At 38.5% G+C, this 14756-nt stretch overlaps 1 protein-coding gene across 2 annotated transcripts in view; it reads left to right on the top strand.

The window, feature by feature from the left end:
* Positions 1–14756, top strand: part of RNF13 (ring finger protein 13) — a 214792-nt gene that overhangs the window by 63208 nt on the left and 136828 nt on the right. The window contains exon 1 of one of the 2 annotated variants that reach the window (XM_060099539.1): positions 3376–3504. The exons of the other annotated variant lie outside the window; for it this stretch is intronic. The gene's annotated coding sequence lies outside the window, so the exon portion shown is untranslated. Of the gene's footprint in view, positions 1–3375; positions 3505–14756 lie in introns of those variants that run through there. 2 annotated transcript variants of the gene reach the window in all.

Below are 14756 nucleotides of genomic sequence, written 5' to 3'. Positions count from 1 at the left end.
CCTACTCCCCTGTCTTCTATTGAATAATTATGTTTTCTTCATTCCCCTTTTTACATATACTTGTTTGAAAATTATATTCAACTTCTTTGCTCTCCATCCTTTCTTGCATCTCACCCCTTATTCCTGGGTTTAGTTTTCAACTTGTTGAAGACATCCTTTAGAAGTTCTTTCAATAAAAGTGTCTTAGGAATAAATGCTGTTTTTCCTCTGAAAATGTCTTCATTTTGCCTTCACTTTTAAATGGTAGCTTAACTTGGCACAACTTCTAGGTTGACAATTGCAATTATTTTATTTTAGTATTTGAAGATATTTCATTGACTCCTAGTTTCTTTTGTGGCTATTGAGAAGTCAGCTGCCATTCCTTTGTATTTTATTTTTCTTTGTTTATTTAAGAACTTCTGTTTTTCTTTGATCTTCTTTAAATTTCACTACAATGTACCTAGTTATGAATTTATTTTTTGTTTCTTTAGGGTATTTTCCTGGATGGGAATGGCTATGTCATAGAAAATGTTATTTTCCAGCCTTTTCAGATAATGCCAAATTGTTTCCCAAAATGACTGTCTTGATCCACATTTCTGAGTTCTTACATCTTTATATTACATTATGTCATCTGAATTTTTGCATGCTTATTTTGTAATAACTTTGTCAGCAAATAGAGTGAGACTGCTTCTCAGTGAACCAAATAAGAAAGGAAAAGTTGAAATTGTATGTCAGTCATTTTATATATAAGACCAGGAAGCAACTCATCTCAAGGGAAACAATGACCAGGTCATTTTTTAAGGCATTTAGACTTAAACAGAACTTCTTTTGTTTTTTTTTTTTGGTCTGACCTTTCTCAATTCCTTAAACTTTGTTGAAAAATCCTTTTGATACCGTTTTTTGTGTGTTCTGAACTTTTCACTTACTTTCTTAAAAGATGAATTTATTCATTAGCTTAGAATTTGGTAAAGAAATGGGAGACTTTCTAATCTTCGGCCAAAAATTCCCTGAGACAATTTTTAGAAGTTCTGTTTAGTACTTTTTCAAATGTGTGTATTCCATACATATATGGATTCCTATGGATTCTTTATGGATTCTATTTCTTCTTTTATCACAGTAATAATTTTATTTTTTTCTTTTCAAAATGAAAGTATCTTTTTATCTAAAATTACTTTTTTCTGATTCTAAATAAAATAATGCCTAGTGTAATTTTAATGTCTCTAGTTGATCTCAGTGATTAAAGAAACTGCCTGCATTCTTTTCATTATTCAGGGAAAACTACTTCTAAACCATTTTAGACAATTAGGTAATTGGGTGTCTTGTCTTTTTAGTTGTTGTTGCTGTCTTACAATATATTGGAGGTAGGAAATTCTACAATTTTACATGCTATTTGTACTTTTAGGAGGATATAAAAAATAAAAAACCGTCAGACACAAAGTCCTAATTTTCTTTTGTCTTTCCAAGGAGATAATTAGTGGCTATTAGTATCATGTGCCATATTAACCCTTCATGCTCTTGAAAACCATAATTAAGATGTCTATCAACCTTACTGTCTAACCTATTTTTTAAAAATTAGTACATTTTCCCAATCTGTTTTCTTTCGGTTTGACTTCATTCATCACAGTGGGGAGAATAAATGCTTCTGCAGGGTGTAGCACAATTCTGCTGCCTAAATGCAGTACAAATAACACATTACCTTGTTTGTAACTGAAAGAACTATACCTATTGTGATCTGAAGAGCAGAATAAAGTCAGATAAAAATGTTCCGTACTCAACATGTCTTTATTTAAGGAATGAACAAAACTTTTTTTTTTAACCTGTAAAATGGGGACGTTATTTTTTACTTTTTTCAATGTCATGCAAGAAAACTGATTTAATATAAAGCCAATTTCAGATAATTTAATGAAGAAATGCTTATAGAGATATTCTAACTATGCTTACACTAGCCTTCATAGTAATATTCCCAATTCTGATTTTTACTTATGACTTTCTTAAAGGCAGGACTGTATTAAGTATTGACTATCTTTACAACTGATGGAAGTCTAAGGATATATAGAGTATATAGGCAAAGGATACACAGAATAGGAAAGTACCTTTGATGGCCTTTACTTATTTTAGTGTAAATTTGATTTAAAGTTTTTTTGTATTTAAATTTTGAGTAGGTAATATTCAAAAGGTTTAAAATTCTAGAGGCACAAAAAGATACACAATAGGGAGTCTTCTTCCTATTCCTCAGGTCTCCCCAGATCAGTCAAGGTTACAAGTTACAGCCAAGGGTATTCTACAGGTGTTCTAAGTGTTAGCTTCCTGTCGCTCCTCCTTTGTCTAAAAGATGAGGTTGAAGGATGTGAAGCCTGTAATGGGCTCTTAAAGGCGCCTTATTTTAAAGCAGAAGCAGGGCCAGAATCTAGGTTTCCTGACATTCTAGTTCATAACTCTTTGTAATCTTTGCAGTAAGCCACATTACCTCTTTAAAATTTCTAGTTGGTAACTGGTTAATCAGTATGGATGTTCCAGTCCGGGTAATTTAAGTTTAAAAGTAGCTTGGTTTGAAATTGGAATACCTGGGGTGCGGAGGTCTTACCAGAAAGGCGGTAGGGAACGAAATCTTTTTGGTTTATTAAAGGAGGCAAGGGTTTTAAAAGGCTGACCTAGGGTTTAATCACACGGTTTGACTTTTGCTGAGTCTAGGGGATGGCGCGCGCGTGTCAGGCCCAGAGTGCTGACGTCAGCACGGCTCCCACTCAGGCGTCGGGGGACTAGTGTTCAGCGCTCGGGCTGCTCGGACCTCTAACAACGTGACTCGGACTTTAAGGCGTTGGCCTTGGCCCCATCCATCTCGATCTCCGCCTGGACACAGTGCAGAAGGGATGAGGCCTCGTCCTCACCTCTTCTGCGGGTCGGGTGAGTGCGGTGCAGGAAAGAGGCGCGACGACGCCAAAGCCTGGCCCGCCGAGGGGTAGCCCGCCAGCTGGGCCTCGGGATGCTTCGGCCCAACAGCCAGAACGGGCTAGGCCAGCTAGGTCTGGCCTCTCGGTCCGATCCCCTTCTGACCCCACGGCCTCCATTCCTGTGGGGCACACGGCAGGCGGCAGTATTCCACAGCCAATCCCCTCAGCCATCATACCCCTTTCCCCGCCAAAAGCAGATCCTTTAGCCTCGCTCCAGAAGCCCGCCCCACCCTGCCCTGCCCTTCCAGAGAGGACCGGTCACGAGGCCAAGAACGCGACTCCGTGGACTGGGCATCTCTCCGAGCTGGACCTGAGCAAGCAGCTAGACCCGGCGTGAGACTGGGAAGGAGCCTTAGCGGGCAGCTCTGTGGCCCAATGGCTTTCCTCTACCTTCGGGTGCGGGCCAATGAGGCGCGCGGGGCGGGACTTCCGCCTCGCCTAGGTGTTGTCATCTGTGCTCCGACTCCAGGCAGTGGGGGTCGGTGCGGAGATTCAATCATGAAGTCGCGGTAGGGATTTCTCCCGCAGCGACGCGGCTGGCGAGCCTATTTGTGTTGCGCGGTCAGGCTTCCAGGTAAGAACCTCTTCCGCGTCGCGGCGGCCGGGCGGCGGGTTGTTCCCCGTGGGGCCTGGCCGAGAGAACACACCCCCTCTCCGGCCCTGGAGCTCCGAGGCGGCTCCGCCGCTGAGCTCTTGGCTGCTTCTCCCCAGGCTGGGCGCGGAAGAAACTAGGTTTTTTTTTTTTTGCAAAAGGTAAAATAAAAAGCCCTGCTCTCGGAGGGCTGAGTTCCCCTCGCATTCCCACCCCATGAGTTTGTGTGTATCTGAAGTTGTTGTGTTATTCGTTTTGCTTCTTACATTCCCCTCTTGAGGTGGCTGGAACCTGGGAAGATGTTCGGAGGGCTTCTCTTGGTCCAGTACTTGCCGCAGCGTCCCCGGGCGAAGTCGCTCGACTTTAGTTGGGGGAACTCTTTAGTTTTTGGAAAAAAGAGGGCAGGCGCCTCCTTTCTTTCTAACCTTCCCCCACCCCCACCCCGGAAGCTAGATAGAAGGTGGGACGTGACTCTCTTAGGGACAGATACCGCGTCCCTGCCCCCTTAAAGCTGGAAGCTCTCCCTTATTGAGTTGACCCGCACTGATAAAAGAACTCTGTCCCAGAGAGGGAGTGGGTCGACACCGAAGCCAAGCGATCCCAGAAGCACTCACGCGTATTTGGTGGCAGCCACTGAGTGTTCTCTGCCAGCGTTTTGGTAAATTCCTCCACTTTGTCCTAATCTGGCAATAGTATATCTCCAAAACTATCGTTTCATCTTCAGTTTCAGCACCGTGGGCAGCTGCTCAGGTCCAGTGTTGCTGCCCTACACTTGTCAACTCTTGTGAGTGATGCAGCAGGAACAGTGAAAACTAATGCATTCCTTTCAACAATGATCTGTTGTTCTCCAAGGAGAACATCTGCAGTTTTCGATACAATATAAATCGCTAAGATGGGTGTGCCGCCGAAGAGTTCTAGTTAGAGAAACATCAATTCAAGGTTTAAGGAAGGGCTTTCAAGGATTTAATCTATTTAAGGACAAATTTTAATAGGTCGAGGAGATCAGCTCCACTTCAGGGTAGCAAAACTGGACTGTGGTAGCAGTTTAAAAGAACTTTAAACAGGAGGTAAGAAGTGTCATGCAGGGCCCATGGGGATTTGGGAATCAATTTAGTGCATTGGCATTCACATTAGAAAGAAAGAAAGAAAAAAATATCAGAGAATATCCTGTGGAGTAAGAGTAAATATTATTTCATGAAGCTTTTGTTTCAGGTTTTTAAAAAGAATATATGAGTGTGAAGAGGAAGATGTTAGTGTATATCATATTATTGTGGATTACGGCAAAACACTGGATCCTGAACCTGGGAGTCAGGCTGGGTTCACCCTTCAGCTCTGACACTTACTAATTCTGTGATATTATCTGTAAATAAGGGAAGAAGTGTAAGAATTAATTGAAATAAAATATGTCTGTTTACATAGTTAAGCCTCAAAGTAGTTGTTTTCGTTGCTGTTGATTTTTGGAAATGTTTGGCTCGGAGCCCAGTTATTTCTCTCTGTGTCAGGAATGACAACGGGCTTAATAATATATTTTTACCTCTCCCTTTATTTGAAGCCAGCAGCTTCATGTCTCCATGTGTAATAGTAAATCATGTGGCCAAAAATGTTAATTTGCAGGGTTTAATATTGAAGGATTTGGAGTAAGTTCTCATCCTTGTTTAAAACTCATTTCTCTCACGCACTTTGCAGGGGTCTAAACTGTTATTAGCATTCAGCACCCTTCCTTTGATATTTTTCTGCATCCCAGAATAACAGATTTATCAGAAGTTGTTTTTTTTTAAATATTTGATTGCCATCTTGCCTGCTTTTTTTTTTTTTTTTTTTTTGCGGTACGCGGGCCTCTCACTGTTGTGGCCTCTCCCGTTTCGGAGCGCAGGCTCCGGACGCGCAGGCTCAGCGGCCATGGCTCACGGGCCCAGCCGCTCCGCGGCACGTGGGATCCTCCCGGACCGGGGCACAAACCCGTGTCCCCTGCATCGGCAGGAGGACTCTCAACCACTGCACCACCAGGGAAGCCCTTGCCTGCTTTTTTAATCAAGAGTTTGCCAAGGGTGAACAAAGTATTAAATGATAGGTTTTTTTGTTTATTTTATTTTATCTATTTATTTTTGGCTGCGTTGGGTCTTCGTTGCTGCACGCGGGCTTTCTCTAGTTGTAGCAAGCGGGGGCTATTCTTCGTTGTGGTACTTGGGCTTCTCATTGCGGTGGCTTCTCTTGTTGTGGAGCACGGGCTCTAGGCGTGTGGGCTCGGTAGTTGTGGCTCGTGGGCTCTAGAGCGCAGGCTCAGTAGTTGCGGCGTGTGGGCTTAGTTGCCCCACGGCATGTGGGATCTTTCCGGACCAGGGATGGAACCCGCGCCCCTGCATTGGCAGGTGGATTCTTAACCACTGCGCCACCAGGGAAGCCCTATCAGAAGTTTTTCAGACACTAATTTTAGCAAAGTAAGGGCAGGACTAAGGGTATGATAGGTTTATCTCTTCAAACTAAATTGGATAGGAAGGCATTTTATGTTTTATAGTTTTTGCCATAAAGATGTATGAAATGAAATGGCTTGGTCAAATATCGTGGTATGCTTACTTCATGTTGGTATGACCTGAAAACGGTTGGTGTTTAAGTAAAAAGTATGATTTTGGACATTTTAAATAAATCTGGGAATGTTTAGCAGAAGTCAAAATGAGTTCAGATCAAAATAGTATTTTGTACTGTTTGACATACTACTGCCATATGGCATTGCACATAGTAGTTTCACATGACATAAAAAAAGGAAGAAAGTCAGCATTGTTAGTTTTCTCAAAAGAAGAAACAGAATTAATAGACATTTCTTTTAATTAGAGCATGGTGGATAATCATTGTTTAAAAATTCATGTATTCTGCAAATATTTACTAAGCATATATAAAAAATGCGAAGTTTTTATAATGCTTTTACAGAAAAGTTAATTTAGGAACAATGAGAACATAATTGGTATTGTCAGTTTACATATCATAGTACATAGATAACAATAACAGACATAATAACTAACATTGATTGTTTATTATAGGCCAAACAATTCTAAGCACTTAATATTGTCTTGTAATCCTCTTTTTATAGATGGGGAAATGAAGGCATCGAAAATACATAACTTTTTGAGTTCACACAGGTGGTTAGTGGAGCAACTGGAATTTGAACCTAGGCATCTTGACTATAAAGCCTGTCTTGTATCATGTTTTATTTAAAAATACAGAATACTGTGGGGTTCTTTTGGATTCTTGCTGATGTGGATGACCTTGGGTAAGCTTCTTTGGCCCTTGGCTTCCTCAACTCCTTCCTCAAAAATATAGTATTAAGCCATTATATTTTTGTGGGGATAAGGATACTTTGTAAAGCCCTAGACAGAATATGTGTTCAATAAATCATATGCCTCAGCCTTTTTCCTTTCATACTGAGGATGTGGCCATTTGGAAAATTTGTTAGCAACTAGAGGAGGATGGGAGAAGATTTTAACCTCAGGACACTGCTGAAGCAAAGGTCTAGAAATAGGAAAGCAGAGGACATTTGCCAAGATAGTATGTTTAAGGAACAGGGTGGTAAAGGTAGATGGATACAGATTATGGGAATACTTAAAGGAACCAGGTTAAGAATTGTGTACATGATTCTAACTTGAGAAGAACCCCTCCTTATAGATATTAATCTGGAACTAAGTCCAGTGAAGGAGTGGAAGCCTGGAGGTAGGAATGTCGTGGAGTTTAATTACAGTTGAGGTGGATTGAGGCAGGAAGTAACGATGGTGGGATTGTTGTAAAGGGTATAGAATTGAGAAATGTTAACATTGACATTGTGAAACGACCTAAGTGTGGGCCTTATTTTGGGGAGGATATTATGATGAAGAACAGATGTTGGTGGAAGGGGATTTAGGAGAAGGATTTATGATACAGTCTTTGGTTTTGGAGCAGAGGGTTTTTTCAGGTGTTTGGAAATGTAAGATGGAAGCTGGGAGCTCTGTGTATTCCATAAAAAGGTAAGAGACCAGTTGCTCACATGGTGAGGAAATGATCTAAAGCAATCATCCCCCTGTGGGTCAAAGTTTCACAGGAAGGTTGTGACTCCAGAAGGTCCTCAGAAATGCAGATTTCTTACTTGATAGGGTTATATCCACTATTTTTCCCTGTAACATATTCCTGGGAGGAGAGGAATAAGGTAGTGGGGAGGGAAATTTTTGGAAACCTAGCAAACCTCCCATTTATTATTTCAAAAGAGAGTCAGTAAATTGTAGCCTGGGGATTCTCACGTTAAGAACTTGGAAAGACGCTGTGATTTTTATACAGTGCCAGACGTTTAAACACACATGTTGAATGTTGAATTGTTGGAACGTCTCCAGATTTTTTATTTGTGTCATCCCCTTTGTTACCCTGAATTGATTAATAGGATAACCTTTAAAATCAGAGAGTCTGTGTGCTTGTTATGGGGCAGCAGTGAAGAGGCGACCTAGATAGATTGTATTTTACTTATAGCTGAGACTGTGGGAGAAGAACCTCAAAGGATGAGAGGAGAAGGCTGCATAGTGTGGTAGGAAGAATAGAGATTCTATGACTGAATCCTTGTGCCCCCCATTCTCTGGCTTGTTTCCTCATTCTGTAAAATGATGATGATGCTGATACCAGTTCTGGTGTGTTGTAAGCAAGAGAAACATCTAGAGGCCCTTTATACTTGAGAAAGGGCTCAGGTCTAAGTAGGAGAAGGGCCTGTGGTTTCCTTTCTTGGCAGATTTTCTAGAGTTTGGTGCAGTTGGGTAGGGCATGATGTTAAATTAGCAGTATAGTAATTTATCCATCTCCAAACTCTTTTTAGTTTCCTGTAATGCAAGGTCCGAGTAACTGACCAATCAAATAAAAAATTGAACATTAGGCACAAGCATTAGGACAAGGAAGGTTTACATATTCTGTCATCTGTCACACCATTGTTGGAAATGTTACTTAGATTCTACTACTTACACATTTTTCTATAGCATTCTTCACTCAACAAATATTTATTAAGTATTTTCTATGTCAGGCACTGTTCTAGGCATGCAGACTACATTAGTGAACAACAACAAAAAACAAAATCCTTGCCCTCATGGAGCTTATTTTCTAGTGAGAGAAATAAGGTTTATTTTATTTTATTTTAAAATAAATTTATTTATTTTTGGATGCGTTGGGTCTTCGTTGCTGCGCGTGGTCTTTCTCTAGTTGCAGCGAGTGGGGGCTACTCTTCATTGTGGTGTGTGAGCTTCTCATTGTGGTGGCTTCTCTTGTTGCAGAGCACGGACTCTAGGCGCGTGGGCTTCAGTAGTTGTGGCATGTGGGCTCAGTGGTTGTGGCTCATGGGTTCTAGAGCGTAGGCTCAGTCGTTGTAGCACATGGGCTTAGTTGCTCTACGGCATATGGGATCTTCCCAGACCAGGGCTCGAACCTGTGTCCCCTGCATTGGCAGGTGGATTCTTAACCACTGCGCCACCAGGGAAGCCCAAGGTTTATTTTAATAGTGGAAAGTAATTAGATTTTTCTTATACTGTGTATTTATAAAATCATAATTCTAAACAGATAACAGTAAGAGTACTATACCAGATTGTAACTAATTTTGTAGAGCATTTTAAAGGAAGGGACTATATCATTCTGACTCATGTATGTCTCCCCATTTCCCCTTTTCCCAATGAAATGACTTAGATGTATTTAATATTCAGCAAATGTAGGTACTCATTAAATATTTATAATGGAGAGAAAAAAGTTGTGTTAAGGCAAGGGCTAGATCTTAAAGATAAAGAAATCAGTTAAATGTAACAAGTCTTAAGGGCTCATGTCCTCACTAGATTGAGGGTAGGAAGAAAGAGAAGTGTGCTATGAATTGCAGTGCGTGGCTTGCCTATGAGGTTGAAGTGGAAATAAGGTTATATTGTAGCGGAAAGCATCACCATTAAGGGAATCTGGGTATCTCGGTGTTCCCCAACTTGCCCAATAATTAGCTGTGTGACTTTGCATGAGTAACTCGACCTCAAATGAGGAATTTTCCTGTTAAAAAAGTCTTTTAAGACTTACAAAATGTCTATTGCAGTTTCACTTTACTAATGTAGACAAAACAGAACTGATCATGAGCTTCCATTGAATAATAATCAGACTAAATTTATGCTTTTAGTTAACAAACTAGATGTTTAAAAAATGTCTACAAAATTAATGTTATCTATTTGATGTTATTTACTAATAAGACTACATTGTAATTTCAAAAAATAAAGCAAAATATAACCTAATATGTAGTTTCCCCTTTTGCCATTATGAAGGAAAAATAAGCCACAGTATTTTAGACCCCAGTAATGTTTCTTACCAGTTGTCCATACTTTCATACTTTAATTTTACAACAGCCTTTGATTATTGTGCTAGGTGCTAAGTATTCCAAATCTGAAACTGTATGGTCCCTAACTTCAAGGAGTGATGAACAAGTTAAACGTTTTGTTACACCGTGGTGGCACAGAGAAGGCACATAATGAGAGGCTGACAGAAAAGAAAGTTCAAATGGTTAGAGAAGAAAGACTAAGGAGGAATGGCAAGGGACAAAGCTGGAGACATAGGCAGAGACAGTTTATGAACTTTCTATGCTAAGTCACAATTTAGTTTTGAACTTTATTCTGAAAGTTGTTTAATCTGTTAAGGAATTTTATGCAGGGAGTAACATGATCAGGCTTTTTAAAAATAATTAATTAATTAATTATTTTTTGCCTGCGTTGGGTCTTCGTTGCTGCGCGCAGGCTTTCTCTGGTTGTGGCGAGTGGGGGCTATTCTTCATTGTGGTGCACGGGCTTCTCATTGCAGTGGCTTCTTTTGTTGCGGACCTCAGGCTCTAGGCGCGCAGGCTCAGTAGTTGGTGGCGCACGGGCTTAGTTGCTCTGCGGCATGTGGGATCTTCCCGGACCAGGGATCGAACCCGTGTCCTTGCCATTGGCAGGTGGACTCTTAACCACTGCACTGCCAGGGAAGTCCTGATCAGGCATTTTTATATCTACCTTTACATTCCTTTTAAGAGAACGATCCATGAGGAAGATACTTATGTTATTTCCAGTTATTTCAACTGTGTAGTCCTGCTTGAGGAAATCTGTCTTTTAACTCTGAAATACAAAGTCTGAGGAACAGTGTTAATTTTGTGGTTTTAGGGTATCAGTAACCATGAAATATTTGAACATTAAAACATTTATATGTTCACAGCCACATTAATGTAAATTGAGAAGACAATGAAAATTTAGGGTATTCTGCTTATTGAAATGAGAGAGCTTCCAGTCAGATACAAGAATTATGATTTAGAATAATTTCTGAGGGGCTAGAAATTTGTCAAAGTTTAATTGATTGAATATGACTCTAGTTCAGGCTCATTTTCTAATGATCAAGATATCCAGTTAAACTTTTAGAGGCAATGAGGGGAAATAATCCCACCTGATGATAGGTGAATATTTCTAAATCATGTCATAAGAGAGTAGGAGTTGAATTTCTACTTTGCTTAGATGTAAAACAACTCATTAAATATGAAGAGTAGTTTATTTGCCTAATTAATGTGCTTGTAATTTACATGTTTGACCTTCAAAAAGGAAGAACTGTGCTTGTAATTTATACATTTACATAACATGTATTATAAATATTAATTGCTTAAAATTTTTTTGAGGTGAAATTCATACAACATAAAATTAACAATTTTAAAGTAAATAATTGGGTGGCATTTAGTAAATCACAGTGCTGTGCAACCACCACTTCTGTCTAGTTCCAAAACATTTTTATCACTCAAAACTAAAACCCCATACCTATTCACCATTCTCTGCTGCCACCAGCCCCTGGCAGCACTAATTTGCTTTCTGTTTCTGTGGATTTACTGGATATCTCACTTATTCTGGAAATCTCATATAAATGGAATCATACAATATGTGACCTTTAGCATCTGGCTTCTTTCACTTAGCATGTTTTCAAGGTTCTGCAGTGTTGTTGCAAGCTACATTATTATATGTATGAATACTTCTTCCTTTTTACAGCTAAATAATTTTATTGTATGTATACACCAGACTTTATCCATTCATCTGTTGAAGGACATTTGGGTTCATTCCATTCTTTGGCTATTGTGAATATTGTTGCCCTGAACATTCATTTACAAGGGTTTTTCTGCGTCCCAGTTTTCATTTCTTTTGGGTATATATAAGGAGTGGAATTGCTGGATCATATGGTAATCCTATGTTTAGCTTTTTGAGGACTTACCAAACTGTTTTCCACAGTGGCTGAACCATTTTACATTCCTACCGGCAATGTACTAGGGTTCCAGTTTCTCTTCATTGTCACCAACACTTGTTCTTTTCCAGTAAAAAAAAAAAAAAAAAAAAAATTCTGTTGCTATCCTTGTGAAGATGAGGTGATATCTCACTGTGGTTTTGATTTGCATTTCCCTAATAACTGATGATGTTGAACATCTTTTTATGTGGTGGTTTGGCCATTTGTATATCTTCTTTGTAGAAATGTCTCTTCAGATTTTTTGCCCATGTTTAAGTTGGGTTGTTTGTCTTTTTACTATTGAGTTGTAAGTGTTTTTATGTATTCTGGATACGAGACCCTTATCAGACGTATGATTTGCAGATATTTTCTTCCACTTTGTTGGTTGTTTTTTCACTTTCTTAATAATATCCATTGATGCATAAAAGTTTTAAATTGTGAAGAAGCTCAATTTATTTATTTATTTTCATTGCTCATGCTTTTGGTATCATATCTAAGAATCCATTGTGGAATCCAAGGTCATGGGGATTTATTCCTATGTTTTCTTCTAAGAGTTTTATCATTTTAGCTCTTATATTTAGGTCATTGAACTACTTTGAGTTAACTTTTGCATATAGTGTGAGTTTAGTTTTGTTCTGCATGTGGTACACAGTTGTTCCATTACCACTTGTTGAAGAAAGTATAATATTATTTCCTCATTGAATGATTTTGGTACCTTTATTGAAAATCAGTTGGCCATAGAAGTATAGGTTTATTTTTGGACTCTCAATTCTATTCCTTTGGCTTATATGTCTATCCTTATGCCCATACCACATTGTTTTGATTACTGTAGCTTTATAGTAAGATTTTGAAATTGGGAAGTGTGAGTCCTCCAGCTTTGTTCTTCTTTTTTAAAATTGTGTTGACTACCACTTGCAATTCCATGTGAATTTGAGGATTGACTTCACCATTGCTGCATAAAAGGCTATTGGAATTTTGATATGGAATGTATTGAATCTGTAGATTACTTTGGGTAGTATTACCATCTTAACAATATTTAGTTTTCTTTTTTTCTTTTTCTTTTTGGCTGCGCTGTGTGGCTTATGGGATCTCAGTTCCTTGACTGAGGATTGAACCCAGGACACAGCAGTGAGAGCACGGAATCCTAACCACTAGGCCACCAGGGAACTCCCCCAAAATATTTAGTCTTAAAATGCATGGGATATCTTTCCATTTATTTAGGTCTTTGATTTCATTCAGCAATGTTTTGTAGTTTTCTTTGTATAAGTCTTTCACTTATTAAATTTGTTCCTGGGTATTTTATTCTTTCAGATACCTGTATAAATGGAATTTTCTTAGTTTCATTTTTGGATTGTTCATTGCTGGTATATAGAAGCACAACTGATTTTTGTGTGTAACATTAATTGCTTTAATGGTCATTTACTTTCTTTTTTACCTTTATGAGCTGGATTATATAGGTAAATAAGAAAGTGGGAAGAGGAACACTAAAGAATTTTGATCTCTATGATGTATGATTATTCTGAATATTAATAATATGGTATGTCCTTTTAGTATAGTGTTGAATGATTATCTACTTATACTATTACATTCCTGGTATCATATTACATATACTTGGCCATTATAAAATAGATAGAATATTTCATTTTCTTTAAGCTTGAAGAAAGGTGAGAATATATAATTTACTTTAAAAGTTAATTTATTTTTGCAACTTAATTCTGATGTTACGGAGAAATCTTAGGGCTAAACCATATTTATCACTCAGTCTGGTTCAGAGATCCATGAATAATAAAAATAAGATTGGAGTGAAAGCTGATTTGAATATATAAACTATCATTTATATACATTTGTTTACCTTTCTTAGTTTTCCTTGAAAGAAGTTTTCAAATATTTAGCCTTAAAATTTCATTATGAATAGACATACTAAAAATTTCAATCTAACACATAGTTAAATAGGTACAAATTTATACAGTAATCAGATGGTCTGAAAGGGCTGGGATTTCATGACATACACCTGTATTTGAATCCTAGCTCCATTATTTAAGAGGTAAGTGTCATTGAGCAAGTTACTTGAAGGGGTGAATACTTTTAAAGGGCTTGCTATATTCTAGGCACGGTTATAAGCACTTTATGCTATTGATCTAAGCCTCAGTTTTCTATATTTATGGAAAGATAGTGGATACTGTTGTGAGGATTGAAAGAAATAATGCATATTAAGTAGTTAGCCAGAAATGTAGTAAGTACTCAATAAACATTAGCTATTTTTATCATTTATAGCATATGTAACTTCTAACCTCACGCCAACAAAGATGAGAAAAGGATAATCAGTGCTTGAAACGCACATTTATTTGGAAGTATAAATAGGAATATTCTCTCTGGAAAGCAATTTGGCAATATGTATAAAGTCTTAAATTGTTTCTTTGGCGTAGAGTTTTCACATGTAGGAATCTATACTAAGGAAATAATCAGAAATGTGGAAAGAGATTTATATTTATCATAGATTTATTGTAATTGCAATAGTTGGATTCAACTTAGTATTAAACAGTAGGGGAATAGTTAGACAAAGTCATGATTTAGCCATAAAATGTGACATTAAGCAGCTATTAACAAAATGTTTATGAAGAGTTTTAATAACAAGGGAAAATGGTGCATCTTTAAGTAAAACAGCATACAAATCATAATACAGTAAATATACAAATGATGTAAAATATGGTTGGAAAAAAGACTGCTACTAGTGGTTGGATCGGAGAAGCAGAATCAGTATGAATGATATGGGTGATATGGAATAAGGGATTAGACCTTAAGAAGTTCTGGCAGCTGGTTAAGAAGTATATTACAGTGCTGTTGCCGTTGTGTCTTGTATGTCGGGTGGGCTGGGCCATTATGGGTCAGCTGTGTGGCAGTGAGGAAGGAGAGCTGAAAGTGAGGTTGGGAGAGCTAGGATATGTTAGAACCTGTGAGAACGAACTACAACACATGAGGACAAACACTCA

Source organism: Mesoplodon densirostris, chromosome 5 (assembly GCF_025265405.1).
Source record: "Mesoplodon densirostris isolate mMesDen1 chromosome 5, mMesDen1 primary haplotype, whole genome shotgun sequence".
Taxonomy (NCBI): domain Eukaryota; kingdom Metazoa; phylum Chordata; class Mammalia; order Artiodactyla; family Ziphiidae; genus Mesoplodon; species Mesoplodon densirostris.
The sequence above is the reverse complement of the archived record's forward strand: the minus strand, read 5'-3'. Positions and strand labels throughout refer to the sequence as shown.